This window comes from Chenopodium album, chromosome 12 (assembly GCF_948465745.1).
Source record: "Chenopodium album chromosome 12, dcCheAlbu1.1, whole genome shotgun sequence".
Lineage (NCBI taxonomy): Eukaryota > Viridiplantae > Streptophyta > Magnoliopsida > Caryophyllales > Amaranthaceae > Chenopodium > Chenopodium album.
The window spans coordinates 29,359,101-29,378,456 of record NC_137845.1 but is presented as its reverse complement, the minus strand read 5'-3'; the positions used below and the strand labels follow the sequence as shown (position 1 = coordinate 29,378,456).

Below are 19,356 nucleotides of genomic sequence, written 5' to 3'. Positions count from 1 at the left end.
CGCCAGTTGTTTCCTTAGTAGCGTCACCTATTGCGCGTAGGAAACCGTGTTTTTACGTATTTGATTTCGACTTTGACTTGGCTTATTGTTCTATTCCTCTTCTCATACCCTCAATATTATGATTTTTATTATTTTTATTTTTATTATTTTTATTATTATTACTCTTATTATTATTGTTATTATTATTATTATATTAAAGCTTAATTTATTTTTACACTTTCCTCCATTTTCTTTTTTCTTTTTTTGGGGGAGAGAGTCGGTACCCTCCATTAATATTAAAAATGACGGAAAAATTTTACGCAAAAATTACACTTTCTCACACACTTACATGCACGACACATTTGTTATACAATAATAAATCAGGCAAATAGAATGTTGATAAATAATAAAATGCATATACATATTCAAGTGTCTGGTACATAAGTCATATAAATACAATAGACAAAGTCCTACAAAAGTCAAACATAAAACAAACACAGGTACAACTATGGCGCTGGAGGTCGCAAGTCGCGAGGGATGCCGAATGTATCGAAAAATGTCCTACTCCGTGGAGTATGTCCATCATCGCCCCCTAAACCACTAGGCGGCGCGAACTTCAGCTCAGGACCAGGCCATCTAACCTCACCCTGAAACCCGACGGAAAGAGGCTGGGGCTGCAAAGGCTGCTGCGACGACGAGCCAAACTCGTATGTCCCACCACCCATCCCACCTCGAACGGTCGGCCCGGTCGGAATGTCCTCAGGTGATGACGCCGAATCCTCTACAGTGGCAGCCTCAGAACGACCACCTCGACCACCAGAAGTAGTCCGGCGACGCCTCGAGTCGGACCTAGTAGTCTCCCTCCTAGGCTCGGGCCTCGATCGAGTGCGTGGAGAAGGAATAGGCTGCCCCTGCAAAAGTAAATCAAAGTTAGCAAATGCAACGAAAATAAAGCCAAAAGTAGTAAAAGTAAAAGTAATACCTCCTCAGCGTCCTTGCTACGACAGGTAGCACGGTTCCGCAACCTCACAAGCTGGCTGCGAAAGGCGTCAATGCACCTGGCCATAGCCGTCACCACCTCACGAGAGAACTGCCAAAATAGCCAAAGTCAATAACAATTATAAAGCCAACATAGGGATGGTATAAAAAAAAAAAAAAAAAAAAAAAAAAAAAAAAAAAAAAAAAAAACTACTTACTCGAGTCTGGTGACGAGGAATAGACCGCTCCACAAACTGCTCTCCCGCTGGAGCTGGCGGAATAAGCTCCTCGATCGGTCCATACGTACCCTGGTAGCGTATAGACATCCTCGGAGGGATGAACTCCCTAGGACCAGCCTGCTAAAAGTAAAAGTTAGAAAAATACTTGGGGGCTACCTAAGAAAGATAAACTAAACGAATAAAAGCACACCGCTGCCTCCTCTGAAGGGACAGGAGCCGGCGCTAGCAACGGTAGCAGGTCCTCCTCATAGCTCTGCTCGAGGAGAACGTGTGACCTCCAGGGAGCACCTCGCGAAGGCCCACCAGCATGATCCCGCTGCAAGGCATCGTGGAACATATGCCGAGGTGGAGGAGCAGGAACAACAAAAGTATCCGAGGAGTGTTGGATGGCCACCCTCTCCCCTAGGTAGACCACCGCGCCATATGTCCCCAGAAAGTAACGACGCTCAGCCGTATACTGCGCCGCCAGCGCAGGGATAGGAAAAGCAGCCCAAGGTCGATATACCGGGCTAGGCTCCTGAAACATCACTAAGTAAGATACTAACGCTAAAAGGTGATAAAAGAGAAAGTAAGAATTTAAAGAAAAACCTACCGTGAAGATCATCTCTCGAAGGCGTAACACCTCCGGCGAACCTCTGCGGCCTCCGCAACTAGCAGCAATGGGGAGCACGCGAGGAGAAGGCCTCGCAGGCGCAAGAGAAGGGAAGTACTCGTAGAACCAAATCTATACAGAAAGTGAAAATCAGTAAAAATGGTGCTTCTAAAGCTAGAGTTAAAATCTAAATAGGGAAAAGGAGATATACCTCTACGACCCTCCAGAAACTGGAAAGGGCTATCTCTCCAAACAAGGCCTTGTGACGACAGGAGCGCCGCAAGCCCAGTAAAAAATCAGCATAGGCCATGCTGGCCCAGTCATATGTCCCGACCAACTGGAGGTCGCGAACGGCGGACAGGTAGTATAGAAGTACTCTACTACCTCGATCGGGGGAAAATGTCCCTGATAGCAGAATCAGCACAAAGATGCGCACCCGCTACTCTCGGGTAGTTGCATCATCCTCGAAAGCTGCAGCCAACGTGCCGCGACGGATACATCGAGAACTCAGCTGTCCCGACTGAGCCTCAGCCTGGGCCCGAATAACGATCGGCCCCAATAACTTCAGAACCTCCGGCGAGTTAACGGTAACGCCAGCATCGAAAGGTAGAGGAGTAGACTGGAACTCTAGCCCCGTAATGAGACTAAAGTCAGCTGGAGTGACTGTCATCTCACCCTAGGGAAAGTGAAAGGTGTTAGTGGTGTCCCAAAAGAACTCCACCAAAGCTCGAACGACGAGGTTACCCCCGTCGTATGAAAACATGGCTCGAGTGGCCTGCAGCAGAGGAGTCAACCCACATGACTCCCAAAGACGACGGAGCCCCTCATCGCGGTAGATAAACTTGTCGTACAGGGAGATGATGGTGGAGTTACCCGAGCCATGGCTACGGGTCCTCCCACTCGCTAGACCTCGTCGGATTCTCTCCGACAGATGATGAACCGGCGCGTGAAATAGAGTGCGCTCGTCCCAATCAGGCATGACACCCAGCCCGGAAGTAGAAGGAACGTCCTCGCCCTCGCTGGTGGGCTCGTCCTCTCGACGTGTGTCCCTCGACCGAGAACCGGAACCACGTCGTCTAGCCATGCTAAAGTATGTAAAAGTAATTAAGTTTAAGGCTCTACAGTATCTAAAGTTCGCCTAAGCCGCATGATACTATGTTAAAAAAAAAACAGAGTACGTAGTACTAAAACAGAGCAAAATCTCAAACAAGCATGGAAGTGTGTTTTTTTGAGCAAATAAATAATTTCTTGCAAACATATGATGAATATTGTGACAAATGGTACAAGTAAAAGCAGTCAAAATGCAAAGAACGACTCACATTGTTCTTCACGACCTTAAGGGGTCCTACAATGGTGAATTGCTTATTTCTTCACCAAATTGGGTCAAACAAGTCTCAAAATACTCCCAAAGTAATATACAAGCATAATTAAACAAATTCAAGGCATAAAATTCAACGAGCAAAGCAAATTAAGCAAAATGATTTTCGAATTTTTCGGAAAATTCGCGAATTAGAACGCGTAATTCATCAAAAACCGAGTAGAGTTTGAGCAAAACTTACATAGATCGGGAAAATAGATGAGAAAAGCTTCGATTTGCAACAAGTTTGAGTGAATTTGGTTGAGAAATGAGCAAGAACGAGTAATTTGAAGTTTTCGCGAAATTTGTGAAGCAGAGCAGCGAAATGAGAAAGAAGAAGAAGACGGGTTTAAAACCCCGATTCTGTCGCCAAACGACAGAATTGTCGCGAGGCGACAGACTCTGTCGCGCGGCGACAGATGCAAAAGCTCGCGACAGGCACTTCTGGTCAGCGCAGAAGCGGCGACAGAGTGCTGGGCTCTTCCTTATGGTTTTGTGGGTCCATTTTAGTAGTTTGGGTTCCTTGGTACGCCAGTTATCCCCTTTGAGCAATTGACATGATTTAGTCAGCTTGATCAAAATGCACTGAGTGATCGACTTGATGAAAGATCGTCTCACCTTAACTTAAAGCGCCTAAGTACTGGCTCATAATAAAGCACCGAAATATTGGTTCAACAAATAAGGCACCGAAATATTGGTTCAACAAATAAGGCACCGAAATATTGGTTCAACAAATAAGGCACCGAAATATTGGTTCAATAGACGCGCCAAAGTAATGGTTTACAAAGGCAAAAGCACCAAAGTACTGGCACAAATATAAAAAAAAAACAATGATAAATAATGATATTAAGGGTCAATAGGTAAAGTGATTCTTTGGCAATGTCTCAACATAGAGAGGAATTGTTTAGCGGCGAAGTATGGTCGTGACGAGGTAGTGTCACAAATGGTGGAGATGGCGAAGCAAGGCCACCTTCGGCGGTCCCTCAAGGTAAAGAAGAGATTGTCTATAGCGGCGACATACTGCTGTGGCGACATATGGCCACACCCAGGAAATGACGACATACAGTTATTTTCGACGATGTTCCCAAAATACTGTGGAGGATTTTCACCAAGGATATTGAAGGCGAAGACATATGGTTATCTTCAAAGATGGCGTTCACGAGGTACTGTGGGTGTTGTCACAAACAACATATGAAGCAACAACAAGATGGTTACTTTCAGAGACGTGTGCTCGACGGTGTAAGATACGTGTTTCTTAACTCTTTTATCTGTTTAACTAATGATTGTTTTGCAGGTATCGGCGTTATAAGAATGATTTGGAATCGCAGAACGTTCTGAATTGTTCTCCGTCCCTATCGGTACTTTGACTCTCGTTTTTCGAAACATAAGTTTCTTCAAACTCAGTCAAAGTGGGGGCTTCTGTAGACACCCATTTGTGTCTCCCCAAAACCAAACCCAGTGATGAATACCTTTCACGTCAAACCATAATCGAATAAGGTGAAAGTGTGAAAAGTCAAGTGTTGCGGTTAGTTTTTATTAAATTCTTCTCTCTCTGTTTTTGAAAATGACCTTATTTATTTGAAAACATCCAATTCAATTTATTTTGGTCCATGATAAGGGTCCAATAATGGTGTAGATGGATGGGGCTCGAAAAGACCTTTTCAACGATATATTATAATCCCGATTCCGATAAATATTGAGGAAGTTATGGCCAAAATACTAAACTGGGCCCAATATTAATTGTTATTCCTAAAATTATTAGGATTAATTATAGTTTTCTAGAAGTTTCTAGAAAGTTCCTTTTAATTCTAATATTGTTAGATTCAATAATTAATTATTTTTAAAAGATTTTTATTTGGAATAAAATATGGTTTTATTATCTTAAAAATATATTTTATCTTCTGTACGGATTCCGTAGATCAAGTTGATTAAAGATCGGATTCCGCGTGAAGAAAAACGCGCTAATACAGGCTGTCGCCGCGCGACAGACCCTGTCGCGTCGCGACAGAGTTAATTCCTGGCGACAGCGTGGAGTTTTATTCCTTATCAAATTCTATGTTTTTCCGGATTATTTTCATTATAAATAGCGTCCGAATTCCTGTTTTCGAAAATCATTCAGAATCCTCTACAAACAATATTCTTAATTCTCTCTATTCTCTCTATTTCTAAACTACCTTTTTACATACAATATTCCGCATTCACAAGACTTAGAGTCTCTTAGCCAAGTTCGAAGTTGCCTTCGCCCTAGACGTGGAAGGTTTGATAATTTCTGAGGGTTTGGTCCAAAACTAGTCAAAACTTTATTTAATTTGATTTTAATTTGATTATTTAATAATTCTTTATTATTTTCATTGAAGTTTACTAACTTGTGTATTTTGTTATTAGAAAGAGGTACGAGGCTTCAAAGTATGTAATCTTATTACTCTATTTCAATGTAGAAAGCATGTTTATTATTGTTTAATATTCCTAGTATCATGTTAGGATGTTATTTTATGCTTTCTAGTATCATGTTTAGGGTGCCTTTATCCTTTCTAATATCATGTTAGTACCATGTTAGGTTTAAAGCTTTGATCTTTATTGTTTAGTGACATGCTAGGGTTTGTTATTAATCTTGTTAGTATCATGCCTAGGATCTTGCTATTATTATTAAGCTTTATTATGCCTTATCATGATTATTATTATTGTTTATTATGTTGCTTGATATATTTTATTGTTATTGCTTGATCACACCTTTTATGCAGGTTTAAAGGGAATTTGTACTTGGAATCACGCTTAATAAGATAATTAATAATTTGGTTTAGGCTAATGTGATTTTAACTCAAGTGATCGCCAATAATAGTTTTGTTTGTGCATTAATATTCAACCAACATAGATAAACAGGGTAGGTTTAATATAATGTTTGTATGTTATTCGAAAAGCGCACATGAATACGAGCAGAACAAAGTAGAGGCCTATTTTATAGGGCGGGTTCCTTCTTTTGTAGATTGGATTCGTACCCTCATCCCCGGACCCTGTTTGGTTCAAGACCTTATGGAGTAGTTGATGGTCCTTTTGGATTGTCTTTTGGGTTTACAAGTTCCTAAAACTTGTTGGCGACTCTTTTTGCTCTTTGTCTTTCCCTTTGGAACGCCACCGTACTTTAGTGTATGATCACAGTGGGGTTCAAGTTTGGGGTTATCATAATGCTTGAAATATTCCCTACAACTGTTATGATAATCCTTGAATTGTATGTTAATTTTGAATTCTTGTTAAGATTTTCATATTCATGTCATGAAATTTCCAATTTAATACTCTCTTATTCTCTTATGTTATTTATGTCCTTATTTGCAATCAATTTTTTTTATTTTTATTTTTATTTTTTGAGGAAAAAAATTGAAAATGAGCAAACCTAAATATGTGTTATAATATAGAAAAAAAAATAATGAGCAAACATAATTAAAATGAGCAATTTGAACATTCAGTGATCTCAATGGTGCTGTGAACGGTGTGTTGATTGCCTCAGGCTTTGTCAAGTTGTGTGAGGAATATGGTATTTACAATGCAACAGTTCTCTGGAGCAAAACCTCAACTTGATGTTCGTTCATCAGCTAGATGGGTTCCTCTGCCTAGTAATGTAGTCAAGGTAAATGTTGATGCTCATATGATGAGTGGTGTAGAGGTGAGTTTGGGGGTGGTTATAAGGTGTGCAGAGGGGGCTTTACTGCTTGTTGCTGTAAAGAAGATCACCAATTGCTGGAAGCCGAATTTGGCAGAAGCTGCTGCTGCTACATTTGGTGTGGAGCTGGCTGTGAGGATGGGCTACACTTGAGTGGTGTTGGAATGTGATGCTATTGATGTGGTGCGTGCTGTCAAGAAGAAGGTCATTGGTGTTGCTCCTATTTTATTGATGTTTGATGATATTGTAAGGATGTCAAATGCTTTTATTTCTTTCGATTGCGTTCATGTTAGAAGAGCGGGAAATACGATTGCCCACTTGGTTGCTATATGGGATACCGATTTCAACTCTGAACGTATTTATATGGGTTTGTTCCCCCAAAGCTTTCAAACTTTGGCAAACCTTGGTTTGAGTAAATACTAATTCACCTTGAGCAACATATGGTTAAAAATGAACAAACAATTATTTGCTCATTTATCAAATGAGCAACAATGTTTTGCTCATTTTGTTAAATGAGCAAACAGTTATTTGCTCATTTATCAAATGAGCAAATAATTCTTGGTTCATTTATCAAATGAGAAACAAATCTTTGTTCATTTTGTCAAATGAGCAAAAAATGTTTTGTTCATTTATCCATCGAGCAAACAATTCTTTGCTCATTTATCAAATGAGCAACAATTCTTTGTTCATTTTGTCAAATGAGTGAAAATTCCTTGTTCATTTATCAAATGAGCAAACAATTATTTGCTCATTTATGAGATGAGCAAACAATTCTTTGCTCATTTATCAAATGAGCAATATTCTTCGTTCATTTTTTCAAATGAGAAAACAATTCTCGTTCATTTATCAAATGAGAAACATATGGTTAAAAATTTATAACTTAGAAAAATAATTTAAAACATGTGATAACACCTATTAGCTCATGTAGGCGTCGTTTGAAGTGCGCCTACATTAACCATGTGTGAATATGCTTGGCACTCATAGGAAGTGGGAATTGACATATACGATTAGGGACAAGGAAAGTAGGGAGCCGCCAACAAGTTTTTAAGGAACTTGTAAACTATTCACGGATCATTTAAGGCAACCACAATAAGGGACAACGAAAGGCATCAACGATTGACCCGTGAAGGTTACACCCCATTCATAATCCATGAGATTACTAACTCCATATGGTTTAGAACCACGAAAGGAGGATCGGGAATAATGGTACGAAGTGAGTCATGGAGTCACATTCGCCCGTATTGGCCTCTACTCGATTCTTATAGCGAAAAGTACTCCTGCAATCTGAAAGGCATGCAAGCAAAGATTCAATTTGCTCCAAATTATTATTATGCTAAATTGGTTGAATATTAATGCAACATATAATTCTAAAAAATATTGTGATCACTTCAATTAATAACAAGATTAAAAAGGAGCCTAAACCGGTCGTCCAAATTATCTTATTAGGCGTGATTTTTTCGATTACATATTCCCTTGAAACATGCAATATAGTGATCAACAAATATCGTAAAAATCAACATTAATATTGGAAGCAATTCAACAATAAATTGTTAGTCAAATCAAATCATAATAAACCTAATCATGATACTAGCAACAGGAATAAAAATAAGAGTAATTATGTGATTAATTACTCACTTTCCGCATTTCCTTGAATTGCTACATCATGAATAAATTTTTAGTAACTTCAATAAATATATAAATCAAATTGAAACAATTAGATTAAATAAAAAGTAGAGTTGATTTGGTCTAAACCCTCAGTTAATTATACCTTTTATGCCTTGGTTTAAGTATAGAACTTCGAGTATTGTATGGAATCCTTGGAGTGTTTAAAAAAGGAATGATATGATTTGGAATATAAGTTTAAGGCTTAGAATATGAGAGAGAAGAGAGAATGATTTTGGTGTGTATAAGAGAAGAAGAGAGAATGAGTTTTGGTGTATAAGAAAGGAGAAGAGAATGATTTTTGGTGATCAAGCGTGTTGATGATTGAAAAAGGGGTGATATGACTTCTATTTATAAAGAAAAAAGAAGGGTCGAAGAATTAAGATAAAATCCGAATTCGAATAGGAATAAAACTCTTGCGATAGGCAGCAGTTTTTTGCGGTTTTTCTTTTTATCATATTTTTTGATCCGGAAATTGGAATAAGATAAATAATATGTCGCTAGAAAGCTCTTGAAGTCTAATTTTTACCTAATTGAAATCAGATTAAAATAGTCTGTAGAATAAAAGATATGGCCGAAATAGTGGGACGGTGTCAGTTTTGGATAGAGTTTCGTATTTCTTTTATATTTTTTTCGTTATAGCTCGAAATTAATATTATAATATATCATTGAAAAGATAATTTCAAGGGATATCCAACCATCTAAGATTTAGATAAAAAATATGAGGCACAAAAATTATATCTTACTATCTTCGAACATCTTTCAATTCGAATAGAATTAGGACTTTCAAAAAGAGGAGTTTTATTCAATTTCAAGCTCTTTAATCTTATCTTTTCAAAAGGGATGGTTAAGATTTTTTAGAAACTTATAGAAACTTCTAATTAATCCTAATTGATTTATGAATGGTATTAAATCCTTTGGACCCTCCACATGATCATTGGGTCGTAGGTAAGGTGGGCTTAGGTTCGGTTTAGGCTTAGTTTAGTATTTTGACCATAACTTATTCGTTATAACTCGGATTTGTGCTTATAATATATCGTTGGAAAGCTCTTTTCAAAACCTATCCAACTATTCAATAATTGGACCCATATTATGGACCAAAATAAACTGTTATAAACGTTTTTATAAAAAGGACACGAAATGAATGATTTTAAGGGACACAAAATGAACTATTTTGGGTTTAAAGGCACGAAAAGAGGAAAATAAGTTATGGTTTGGGGAAATGTGCTAGGAATTGGGTAGTTTTATGAAATGTATTGGGATTGAATATAGATTTAAGCACTCCAAGCTTAAATACTCAACCAGACCAATAATGGCGGTGAAAGGTTGTTCATCATCGGGTTTGGTTTTGGGGAGACATTTTTAGGTGTCTACAGCTCAATTGGTAGAGCATTATGCAAATGCATAGGGGATTTAGGTTCAATTCCTAAATAGGCTATCTCTATAAAAAAAATTAATTAAAAAAAAAAAATCAATTTCGCACTAAATTATACGAGCAAAAAATTGGTTTGAAATTATTTATAACTATATAAACTTTGTTACAACTAAACTCTCATATAAATTTGTGTCTCAACAGTACATTACATAAATGAACCTACGTGGGATTCGAACCCACATCTTTTGTGTATTTACACAATGCTCTAGTTGTTGAGCTAGTAGGCTAATGTATTCAAAACACCAACAACAACAAAAATTATTTAAAAATGAAATGTGAAAGACTTACATTATATTTTCTTCAAACCTAAATCCCACTTTTGCAAACCTATGCCTCATCATTGCAACTCCACGATGCAAATGATCATCATTTAATATTAAGCACAACATACTCCATATACTTGATCTCTTTCGACAAAACGACACTTTAAATACTTCCTTCACCAACCATAAAACATGAAAATGCGATTTTCTGAAAATTAACACATCAAATTAAAATAAGAATGAGCAAATAGTTAGTTGCTCAATTGTCAAATGAGCAAATACTTAATTGCTAATTTAACAAATGAGCAAACACTTAGTTGCTCATTTGTTAAATGAGCAAATAGTTAGTTGCTCATTTGTCAAATGAGCAAATAATTAGTTGTTCATTTGTCAAATGAGCAAGCATTACTTTGCTCATTTGTGAAATGAGCAACTATTAGTGTGCTCATTTGTCAAATGAGCAAATAATTAGTAACTCATTTGTAAAATAAAAAAAAATATTTCTTTGATCATTTGGGAAATGAGCAATCAATTTTTTGCTCATTTAGCAAATGAGCAAATACTTAGTTGCTAATTTAACAAATGACTGCAACTCCAAACAGATTATACATTTCATCAAATATGTTATACAAAATGAAAAGCCTGATATTTCATTAATGAGAAACAAAACATAAAATGAGCAAGTTTTCTTCAAACAATAACTAATATACTGATCTAGAAAACATAAAACGAGCAAATAAGAAAACACATACATTTTCCTTTCCAAAGGTACAACCTTGGAATCTTTTGCATTGGTAGAATCAATAGCATTGCTGTCGAGCCACCCTCTTTTGAAAAAAAAAATTATTCTTTTTTATTTTTCTTTTGTTTAAACCCAGATCTAATTATAAATTATGAGTTTTGTGATGGTTTTATGATGATTGATATTAAGTATGATGTGAATTAATTTTCAGAATTTAAATTTAATTAAATATCCCCAATTTTTAAAACCCTAGATTTATAAATAATTGATTATTGAAGGAAATGATTTAGGGTGGTTTAAACCTTTAATTTAAGGGTTTTAAAGTATAACTACAACAAGTTTTCATGAATTAATATAGCTGGAATTTTTGTTAGTATGCTAAAAATTAAGTTTCTTGAAGGAGTTTTGATTACCCATTAATTGGGATTAAAGTATGAGGTTTTAAATTAATTTTCAGCTTGTTTTAATTAAATTATGAGTGGTTTAAAAAGAATATATATTGCTGAAAAATTTGTGTGGAGTACATTTTAATGCCATATTATGATTTTGGTTTGTAGGAGACTTTGAAGTAAGAGATTTCTATTAGTTGTGGCGATTTTAAGATCGTATACGAGGTACGTTCGCGTACTTAGCATATTTTTGATGATGTAGTAACATGCTAGGCTTGATTATTTAATCTCAAGTAGTATCATGCTAGATTATGATTGGAAATTGTGAATTGGTTGATATTGGTGATTGAATTATGAAGCATGATTTATTTGTGATAGATTATTGAATGGAAATAATTATTTTGGCATGTTATATATGAACCACACTTTTATTATTGGCATGATAGAGAGCATGTTTAATTAAACTAAATGTTTAATTTGGTTTGGAATATTAAAAAAGAATTTTATTATGGCTCATATAATTTTTATTGATGCTATAAGCATGAGAAAGGAGCTATGTAAGTGTCTAATGTACAAGAGGAATATATTATATGTTGGTACCTTAGTGCACTTAAGGTGTTTCTAACACCGAGGGATAGGAATTGTGGTGCATTACGCGTTTAAGGTAGATTTAAAAAGGGTTCAACATTAAATATTACGTGATCACTAATTATTCAAGAATTAAATTGGAATGTTTAATTGTTTGGATAATTATAATGTTTGATTATGTTATGGTTTGAGAGTAATCACCAAGTTTAATAATATGTAAATTACGTAAAGCGAAAGAGATTACGCACCAAAACTCTTGGAACGTATACACCTTGAGTATGAACACACGGGGGGAGTTATGGGGTTTTATATTTATTTAACCATAACTTCTACTGGGAGTACAGGACGCTGTATTTTCCTTTTATTATTATGCGCAGGAATTCCGCCACTTACACTGGTTATTTTATACTGGCACGGTTAGCTCCCTTGTTAGCACCCCTTTATTAAGACAGGTTAGGGGGGACACCCGTTCGATGCATAATCAATACTAAATAAATTTTTTAGTTACTTAGTTGAGAAGTCTTGTTGTATGTTGTGTGCTTGTAAACAGGTGCAACGAGGTAAGTTGTGTGTTGATAGGTGAAAGCATGTTAGTGTGTTTAATTACGCTTATGTACTCATCTTTGCAAATTGTGTGTTTGTATGTTTGTTGGCCTTATCTTTACCTTGGCCCTATGATGACCTATTTTTAACGGAGAGTAGTGGAAACAAGTAGAGAGAAGCTTTCAGGTGATGAAGCATATTCATGATGGGCATGAGATAAGAGTAAATCATACTAGTTTTCATAAGTCTATGATGTGTTTATTGCTTTCATTATTTTATTATATTATGTTTGTGAGACTAACGCAAAGGTTTTGAATTGGTACGGTTTTGTTAAGGGCCTACAGTGGTTCAAATTTGTAGGTTGACTTTGTTGTACTTTGGTTTGATTTTACTTTCGTTGGTTGACTTTTAAGTTGAGTCGTTTTGAATGTTTTTAAAGATAGTCTTCCGCTGTGTGTCTTTGATAGTTGCCTTAGGAGTTTTCATGGTGGCGGTAATGTCTTAGATTTTCCTATTTTGAGTTTTAAACAAAGCAAAACAGGTATTTTAAAAGAAAGGAATTTCTAAGGTTTTACAAAGTGGTATTTGGGAGCTTTGGTTGAGATTTTATTACCACTAAACCCAAAAATGTGTTTTAAAGTGTGTTATTTTGAAAATTTGGGCAAGTACTTATTTAATTGTGGATTTATAAAGAGAGTTATTTTATTTAATTTTATTTTGAGAAGATCAAATATTTTCTTTGATTAAATAAAAACCCGAATTTTTATTTTAGGGTGTCCGAAATTTATTTTTTTTAAAAGGGGGCCGAAATTTTTGGTCTTTTGTTACTTATTTACGAAAATTTTATTTAAGAGGTGTCAAAAATATTTATTTTTTTAGTTTGTTCATTTTGCAGGAAAGCAAGGATTGAGGTAAGTATTATGTGTTAAAAGCTTTTAAAAGCATGTTGGTGAGATTGGGTAGGAAAGAATTTGGGCATATAAGTTAGAAATAATCATGTTCTTGTGTGCATTAATATTTAGGTTGTGATGTTTAATCATGTGAATGGATTACTTATGAGCATGTATTTATGTGATTAGAAATAAGAAAATGGTTTGATCGAACATTGAACCTAATTCATGCAAGAACTGTATTATTTTATTTTCTAAGTCTTTTCCTTTACAGGATGTCGAACCTCCCTTCCAAAACCACCCAAATTGGTACTCTAGTCAAGAAAAACAATGAACATCCCTACGATTATGTGGAGAAAATTCGTTACTATTGTTCCTATATGAGTAACGTTCTTGGAAACAACTTTATGACCTCCCTGATCGTATCTCTGCTATGATCATTCATTGCCTTCCGGATAAGCCTCCATATCCTGCTGTTAAGGCAAAGTTCTCTGATTTCTACCTTCCAGGGAATATCCCAAACTACTCTAAGCATAAGGATTTCTTTGGTCAATGGTATCTAGATTATTGATTCTTCATCACTTATCTCATTAGGGTCGAGAAAACCCATTGTCAACGTATGCATATTCCTTATCCAGACTACTACTATGACAATTCAGTAGGGAATAATCCCCCTTCTTCTAGCCATCAGTTAGGTAGTTCTTCTTCCACGGAAAATCAATCAGGGGCAAATAGAGAGCAAGAACAGGGAGAAGCGATGGAAGAGAGTATTAATACTGTTGAAAGTTCCTTTATGGAGATTTCTGATCCAAATTCACCTCCAACCCCAATTATAATTGATATTTCATCCGATGAGAGGAAGAGGGAGAGTTCGTGCAAGTAGAGCCTGAACCAGAATCACCTGAACCCATGGAGGAGACAGATGATCCTGACTTCAATCTTGGAAGTTACAAACAGTCCGCTGATAAGAGGGACAACGTTTGAAAGGATTAGACTTTTATGTGTTCGTTTCATTAAGGATTCTTAATTTCATTTTCGTTTTTTATTTCTTTCAGTTCTAATGAAGTAATAAGTGGCATGACCACAGTGAGTCAGTGAGCTTATGTAATGCATAAGTTTTTGGAACTCATTTTATTTCAGCAATTCTATTCATTTCCTTTATAATTAATAAAATTCTATTTATTTCCTTGTCAATTGATTTATTGTATTGACAAAAATTCCTTTCACTTCCCAAAATTGTTCATTTCATATATATCACTATTCCAATGAGCCAATCGTCAATCGAAAGCACCCCAATAAATTATTTCTAATCTATGGGAATTTATGGGAATTATTTTTATTTATTTATGCGATGCTTTATTAAATGTGTGGTTGGTTAGAAATTAATAATTGATTTACAAAGCTACAAATATAGGGAATTTTTAGCTTTTGCTATCCCGATTTGTTAGCTTCAAATTTATTACGAAAGTTTCAAGGGTGTTAATTAATAGATGAGTATATACCTTGAGAGCTAACCAAGACCATATCTAATATAGACCCTTGTTCTTAATTTAGGAGAAGAAAGATGGCAGGGGAAAGTGGTAACAATAATGATGGAGGTGATTTGAGTGAAGTTGTGAGGCAATTGGCAGCTGTTGCCCAACAGTCGGCAAGGAATTCAACTAATAATGGGGATGCTCAAGGAGAGTTTTTCAAGAAGGTGGCCCAAAACAAACCACCAACCTATCAAGGAGAGCCTGACCCTATCTACCATACTGGAAAATTAGTTAAGGGAGTTTGTGAAGTTGTTTGGGGCAGTTGGATGCCCAGATAATTCTAAGGTGGGTTGTGCTACTTATTATTAGAGGGGTGAATCTGACCTTTGGTGGCAGCAAAACGAAGCTACCATTAGGGTATTACCTGGATTCAATTGGACTAAGTTCTAGGAGAAAATGAGAGATAAGTTTTACCCTAGCTTCTTACAAAAGCAGAAGGCTGAGAAGTTCTCAAATCATAAGATGGAGGAGATGTCAGTCACTGAATACTACACAAAGTTTATTGGGCTGTCTCATTTTGCTGAAGAGTCTGTTGCTACAGAGAAGGCAAAGGCGAGAAAGTTTGAGAGTGGTTTGACTGCTGATTTTCAGCTGAAGTTGTGTGGGCAAGTGTTTGAAACCTTGGATGAAGTGTATGGGAGAGCCGCACACCTTTATGCACTAGAAGTGAAGAAGAAGAAAGAGCTAGCTGAGATAGAAGGGGAGGGGAAGAGGAAAGAGGTGGGGCAAAGTTCTGGAAACCAACAGGTTAACCAGATTAACTTTAAGAAGCAAAAGTACCACCATAACAACAATAACTTCCACAACAACAATAATTCCCAAGGTAACAATCGTCAAGGAGGACGAAACTTTAATGGAGGGGCTAGAAACTTTAACCAAGTGAATAGTAAGAATGAAAGGCATTATTTTTGTAAGAGGTGCAAGAACAACCATCCTAGGAAAGATTGTGAAAGGGAATCTAGTTACTTGTCGTGCTTGTAATAAGCTGGGGCATAGGGAGTACGAGTGTTTCTCCAAAAATCCTAATGGGAACAAGCTGAATAATAATTCAGGAGGGACCCAAAGGAACTTTCAAGGGAACAACAATAACTTTTCTGGGAATAAGGGAGTACAGCAGAATGGAGCGAAGAGCAACAACAATAGCAGTGGGAATAATCAACAGAAAGGTGGAGCTATAGGGAAACTGAACGTGTTAAGTAGGAATAAGGCTAATTCCACAAAAGATGTCATCACTAGTACTTTTTCTATTGACTCTATTCCTATTAAAGTTTTGTTTGATTCTGGTGCAACCTTTTCTTTCATTTCAAAGGGTATTGTTTTGAAACTTATAGACTGTTTGAAAACAATAGCAATAATAGACCTACCTATAACCATTCCTATGAGTGGGGTTGTGAAATGTACCAAAACCTTTAAAGACGTGCCTTTAGAAATTGAAGGAAAGTGTTTCTGTCTGACCTCATCAAGTTTGGGTTGAGTGATTTTGATCTCATTCTGGGAATTGATTGGTTGAGCAAGTATAGTGCAAAAATCGATTGTCGATCGCAGAAAGTGAAAATGAACACAAGTGAGAATGAGTTAGTGACTTATTGGATGCATGGTGAGACCAAGTGCCCAAGGTTGATATCCGTGATAAATTTGGCAAAGTAAATTAAGAAGGGACATTCAATGTACTTTTACAGTGTGAGAATCATGGATCACGAAGAGGCAACTAAACCAGAGGATGTAGAAGTGGTGAATGAGTTCCTGGATGTGTTTCCAGAGTAGATCCCTGGAATGCCACCTAAGAGGGCAATTGATTTCACAATAGATTTAGTCCAAGGGACAACACCAATATCCAAAGCACCATATCGTATGGCACCTGCAGAAATGAGTGAGTTAAAGGAGCAACTGCAGGATTTATTGGAAAAAGGATACATTAGACCGAGCGCATCTCCTTGGGGAGCGCCAGTCTTATTTGTTAAGAAGAAAGATGGGAGTATGAGACTGTGTATTGATTACAGAGAATTGAATAAAATAACAATAAAGAACAAGTATCCATTACCAAGGATTGATGATTTGTTTGATCAGCTAAAAGGTGCAATGGTGTTTTCTAAGATTGATTTGAGGTCTGGGTGTCACCAATTGAGGATTGCAGATGAGGACATTCCCAAAACTGCATTTAGGACAAAGACATGGACATTATGAGTTTACAGTGATGCCATTTAGATTAACAAATGCACCGGCAATCTTTATGGATTTGATGAATAGGGTGTTTCATCAATTTATGGATAAGTTCGTCGTAGTGTTGATAGATGACATATTGGTGTATTCAAAGAGCAAAGAGGAGCATGTAGAACACCTAAGGGAATTCTACAAACACTAAGAGAAAACAACCTTTATGCAAAGTTCTCTAAGTGTGAATTTTGGTTGGAGAAGGTAGCATTCCTAGGTCATTTGTGTCTAAGGATGGAGTGGAAGTAGATCCAACAAAGATCGAAGTAGTGAAAGGTTGGCCTATGCCCAAAAAAGTATCTGATGTTAGGAATTTCTTAGGTTTAGCAGGGTATTATAGACGTTTCGTGAAGGATTTTTCAAAGATTGCTAAACCTATGACTACTCTAATGAAGAAGGACAAGAAGTTCGAGTGGGATGACAAGTGTGAAGAAGCATTCCAACTCTTAAAACAGAAACTGATTAAAGTACCAGTGCTTACACTGCCAGATGATAGTGGAATCTATGATGTGTATAGTGATGCATCAAATAATGGCTTGGGATGTGTGCTTATGCAAAATGGAAAGGTGGTTACATATGCATCAAGGCAGTTAAAGACTCATGAAGTAAATTACCCAACCCATGATTTGGAATTAGCTGCAATCATATTTGCACTAAAGATTTGGCGGCATTACTTGTATGGAGTGAAATGTAGGATTTACACAGACCATAAGAGTTTGAAATACATTTTCACTCAAAAGGATTTAAACTCTTGCCAAAGGAGATGGTTGGAGTGTACGAAAGATTATGACTTGGACATACAGTATCATGAAGGGAAAGCAAATGTAGTTGCGGATGCTCTAAGTCGTAAGACCAGTCATGAATTGAATACTTTAGTAGTGGCTAATGAGTTATGTAGGGAGATGAGGAAAATGAATTTAGAAGTTGTAGAATGGGAGTGCTAGCAGGCATACTTGCGAACCTAACCATCCAACCAACAATATTCAATGAAATAAGAGAAAATCGGGAAGGAGATGTAAAGTTGGATAGAATTCGTGAGAAAATAAAAGAAGGCAAAGCTACAGATTTCAAAATACATGAAAATGGTAGTTTAAGGTACAAAGGTCGATGGTGTGTACCATAGAAATGTGAGGAAGTTAAGAGAAAGTTAATGGAAGAGGGTCACAATACACCCTACTCAATGCACCCAAGAGGGGACAAGCTATACAAAGATTTGAAAAAGGTGTATTGGTGGCCTAGAATGAAGAATGAAGTTACGGAATTTGTAGCTAAGTGTTTGACTTGTCAAAAGGTGAAGATAGAGCACAAGAGACCCCAAGGGACTATGCAATCATTGGAAATTCCTGGATGGAAGTGGAATTATATTTTAATGGACTTTGTGACTTGCCTCTCAAAGTCAAAGAGTGGAAATGACACCATTTGGGTAGTGGTGGACAAACTTACAAAATCTGCAGTGTTCATACCAATGAAGGAGACTTGGAAGATGGAGCAACTTGCAAAAGCATACATCAAAAATGTTGTGAGGTTACATGGAGTTCTAAAGGATATTGTGTCTGATAGAGATTCAAGGTTTCTTTCAAAATTCTGGAAAAGTGTACAGGAAAACTTTAGTACAACACTTAAGATGAGTACAGCATTTCACCCTGCCACAGATGGACAAACTGAGAGAACCATTCAAACCTTGGAGGACATGTTAAGAGCTTGTGTTATAGACTTCCAAGGGGGATGGGAAGATAGCTTGGATTTGATTGAATTTCCTATAATAATAGTTATCATGCGAGTATAGGAATGGCTCCATTTGAGGCTTTTTATGGAAGAAAGTGTCGTAGTCCCATCTATTGAAACGACATAAGTGAAACAATGATTCTAGGGCCTCAAATGATCGAAGATACAGTGAAGCAAGTAAAGGAAATTCAAGCTAAAATTAAAGCAGCTCAAGATCGCCAAAAGAGCTACGCATATTTGAAGCGTAGAGAAGAAGAGTTTGAAGTTGGTGATAAAGTGTTGTTAAAGGTGTCACCAATGAAGGGAGTGATGAGGTTTAGAAAAAAAGGAAAGCTTAGTCCAAAGTATATTGGCCCATATGAGATACTGCAAAGGATAGGCAAAGTAGCCTATAGGTTGGCCTTACCTATGGAGCTAAGTTAAGTGCGTGATGTATTTCATGTGTCTCAATTGAGAAGATATATCCCTGATAAGTCTCATGTGTTACAACCTGAAACCATTGAGTTAGACCAAAGCTTAACCTATGAGGAAAGACCCGTCAAGATTCTTGACAGTAAAGTGCGTAGTACACGC

The 19,356-nt window shown here is 36.8% G+C and overlaps 1 long non-coding RNA gene across 1 annotated transcript; it reads right to left on the bottom strand.

The window, feature by feature from the left end:
* Positions 1-975: 975 nt before the first annotated feature.
* Positions 976-1,451, bottom strand: LOC145572276 (uncharacterized). Its single transcript, XR_014096762.1, has 3 exons — positions 1,387-1,451; positions 1,176-1,313; positions 976-1,069 (listed from the first exon to the last, which is right to left on the bottom strand). It is a non-coding gene; the product is annotated as an uncharacterized LOC145572276 (long non-coding RNA).
* Positions 1,452-19,356: the final 17,905 nt, after the last annotated feature.